The 4,021-nt window shown below is 40.7% G+C and overlaps 1 pseudogene; it reads right to left on the bottom strand.

Annotated features, from left to right (window-relative positions):
* Positions 1–297: 297 nt before the first annotated feature.
* Positions 298–476, bottom strand: LOC148355245 (U2 spliceosomal RNA; annotated as a pseudogene).
* Between the last annotated feature and the right edge of the window lie 3,545 nt (positions 477–4,021).

The raw sequence follows: 4,021 nt of genomic DNA, 5'->3' as shown, positions 1-4,021 counted from the left end.
CTCCCTTCTGCTCACCCCCATTCCTCCTACTTACTGTGTTCCACTCCAAACAGCTTTGAAAAAAGTAAGATGAAAGCAGATACATGTGGTGGAACTTAAGGCATTAGGGCTCTTTGAACTCAGGTTAGGGGGGGGGGTGTTAGGGGTTTTAAGGGTTATTTAGCTTGTTCATAAATCATTATCAATTATCCGTTATCGGTCAGTTCATAATACGCTCCAAAGCCTAGGAGCCGGGACACTTACTCTCAGCCAAAAGGCCAAGCTAAGGTCCTAGCCTTAAAGCCTTGCTGCGATCATTGCGAATGCACCGTTCCCGGAGGTACTGCAATACCGGGCCGTTGCGTGGAGTGGACAGAGCAAGCTCCTATGCCATCTCCGAGTTGCAAAAATCAAAGATCATAGCTTTGTGACATCATAGGCAAAGTTAAGGCCCAAAAGGCGGAGATAAGGTCCTAGCTTTACAGCCTGGGTATTATTAACGCATGCTGAATAGGGAAACTAGATAACTTTCAACGTTTTTTAAGGACAACTCAAATGATGCACTCCACCTTTGACCTATGGCTAAATTGTGTACCACAAACACAACGAGAGCAGGATATACTGTATGAAACTATCATTATGTGTAATAAATGTGGTATAATTGTCATGATTACCGATGTGAATCACCTGTGCCTGCTCATTTGGCCACAACCGCTGCAGGCTTTGATTGGCTCCCTGACCCTACGGTTGCCAGTCAGTCTGCAAATCTCTGTTGATACAAGGCAAGCCATTTTTGACCCTGACTCCCGCCTGTCCCATTTTTGCTCCCGTTTGTCTCGGGCTACGACCTGATTTAATCCTGACCATGTCTGCTCCCTAGTCCCGTCTTACGACCCATTTTGATCTTGACTACGTCTACTCTCCCATCCTGGATTCTGACTCCTTTCCGACCCGACCACGTTTTTGCTCTCCCTGTCTCGGCTACCGACATGTGTTTCCGCCTCTGACACCGCCATCGCTCGCTACGGAAGATCCACTTCCGTTTTCGGATCACAAGCCGAGTGCGAGAGCGACTTGCTTCCCGCGTCCAGCAAACACCGGATCGTGAGCGCAGCCCATCTTCTTTCTTTCAATAAAACGTTCGGTAAACGTTACGCAATTGGGTCCTGATTCCGTTCTGGTCGTGACAATATTATGTTTATTACATGGCATGGCATTTTTCATTCAGTGCCACCGTAAAACTGTTCTCGTTTGCTGAGGAGAAATGTAGCAGTTTATACAAACTCAAGTTATTTTCCTTTGTAAATCAGATTTTGTTGAATAAGTTACACAAGTTACAAAATAAGTTAACAAATAGAAACAGCAGGGATGAGCAGATGAGCATAATATCACTCTACAGCACTCCCGCAACCCCCTACTCCTCTGACCCAATGTGTTCCGAACTGAACAGCTTTTCCAAATGTGCGTTGGCTGAAACTGTTTTAATCCTTTTCGTTTGCATCGAATTTCTCAACATTTCTCTTTTTGTTTCCGTGCACCTTCCTTTTCATCTCTCATTCGTCTCCTTCTCATTCTACCTCCAACGGGCAAACAGCTCTCTCTTGCAGGACCCATTAGGTGCCCCCGGTGCCTGATCACAAAATCATGATGACAAGTGCAAACGTTTTGAAAAACTAATCGAAAATTGCAACAAAACGAGACAACATTAACAAACAAATATTAACATATAAATGAAATAACATGAAAATAAGTGAATAATGCAAAACCAAGCTTGGGGGGTGTTCCCTGTTACAAGCATCCATTCAACATTCACTCATTCACTTCATGCACTCAATTACGTGGGTCTCGCATAAAAGTAAGATAAAAACAGATTGGTGCAGTGGAAGATAAAGCAAATGGGTGTCACGGTTGCCATGGAGCCCAATTGGCCCCGACTGTGTGGCGCCAGCTGCAGCTCGTTCACTGATTGGCTTTCCTTCTATTTAAGCTCAGTGCTCTCACTTACCCCTTGTTAGTCCAAGAGTTGGGTTTTGACTCTGTCTGGTCTCCTGCCTGTGTTTCCCGTATGGCATCATTCCCGTCTGTTTTGGTCCCGTTTATTATTATCTCTAGTTATTGTTCCTGTCTAGTTTGTCCTATTTGATTTCGATGGGCTGTTTCAATATTAATCCTGTCTGTCCGGTATCGACCCCATCTGTCCGATAAATGCTCGGGCAATTGGTATCGATCTCGTTGGCTTCTGGCTTCCTGTCATTCCACGCCAGACTGCTGCCTAATGTGCATGACTCCCCATTTCCCTTAAAACAAAAGTCTTGTGTGAGAAACGTCACGCATTTGGGTCCTCCTTCTGTCCCGGTTATTGACAATGGGTCCTATACTAACTAGAGAACATATTTAACTTTCCACATTTTAGGAAGACCTCAAATGTCACACCCCAATAAACAAAGGAAATTTAAAAAAGGGAAACTCCTAGTGTCTCTTTGACCACGCCACGGTAACGTCTCACGTGTCCTCGACTCATTGTTATGGGTCCTTGAAATGCTTTAGTGCGCAATAATAGTGACACAACGACCTTGGACTATAATTAATTTAGACAAGGACAGAGCATATTCTCAGTAAAACATTCTTCCTTGCGTTTGATGTTTAGATAAAACAATGTGACACGGCTTTGTGGTAGATTCAATAAACCTCAGTCACCAGCGCTTTGATGAGAGAGCACTTCCTGTGTTTTTCATTCCTGCGTGCGAGCGAGTGTCCTGTCTGATCCAGCAGATCCTCCACGAGTAACAACATACATTAAGATAAAAAGGCACGTTTACTACCGACATGTGTCTTGCCCGCCTCCCTCGCAAACACGCTACGGTCTCAGATAACCTCTAAAGTCCCACTGGAACGTCTCTGAGTCAGTGCAAATGCTTATAAAAAGCCTATTTTCTGTGGTTATAGTTACGGATTTGATTTCAGATAAAACTGCTTGTTTCGGTTCCCACCCAATTCGTTCGGGGTTTATTAGCGCCGCACAGTGTATCTGTGATCAATCTTTCAATTTAATCCACTTTTGAGAGTTCAACCTCACAAGATTGCTTGCCAGTGTATGCTAGAAATATATATAGAGGGTTGGGTAGGGTTACTTTAACATGATTACTTTCAATTACTTTTGGATTACTCCAATACCAAATATGCTAATAAAAGACAAAAAAAACTAAATATGAATACGATTACTAAATTTTGTGCAGGCTTGGGGAGTAACGGAACACATGGATCGGCAAAAATTATAAATAATAATAATAATACTACTAATAATATATATATAATATATATATATATATATATATATATATATATATATATATATATATATATATATATATATATATATATATATATATATATATATATATATATATATATATATATATATATATGCTGTGAGTCATCATTTTATTCATATTTAGTTTATTTTGCCTTTTATTCAAATATTTGGTATTGGAGTAATCCAAAAGTAATTGAGTTAAAGTAACCCTAGCCAAGTTGAGAAAGATCCCATAGGGCAGAGAACACCTACAATACACCTTTTAGGGACAATGTCTATTGTTTTGCCACTAGGTCTCACGGCATTGTGTCGTGCAACCAAAATCGAGTGCTAAGGTTCCTTTTGCAGCATGATTGCAAAAAATTATATGAACTTCTCCTAAGTGAGCTTCAATGTGTGTAAATGCAAATGTCTCCACCTACGACCGAGTATCTTCGAAAATGCCAGTTTGTTCATGCATTTGTGCTTATTGTTTACATCATCATTTTTTTTTAATGTAATAAGTAAGTAATAATAAGTTTTCTAACACAGTCATGGGTTACATAACACACTCCTTCTGTCCTTCTAAAAAATACACAAAAAGGAGAATATTGCCATAATTATCATGTAATTCGATGAAAACTTGCTATAGTCGGATGCATACCGTATGTCCTCGTTTTGGGTACACTTTTATTGATCCAAATTGCATTCAGTGTCTGTATTTAATAACTGTGAGAACTAAACAATTTC

Source organism: Urocampus carinirostris, chromosome 12, assembly GCF_059441175.1.
Source record: "Urocampus carinirostris isolate Australia breed hairy pipefish chromosome 12, RoL_Ucar_1.0, whole genome shotgun sequence".
NCBI classification, from domain to species: domain Eukaryota; kingdom Metazoa; phylum Chordata; class Actinopteri; order Syngnathiformes; family Syngnathidae; genus Urocampus; species Urocampus carinirostris.
Note: the sequence above shows the minus strand (reverse complement) of the source record. Positions and strands in the feature narration are given on the sequence as shown.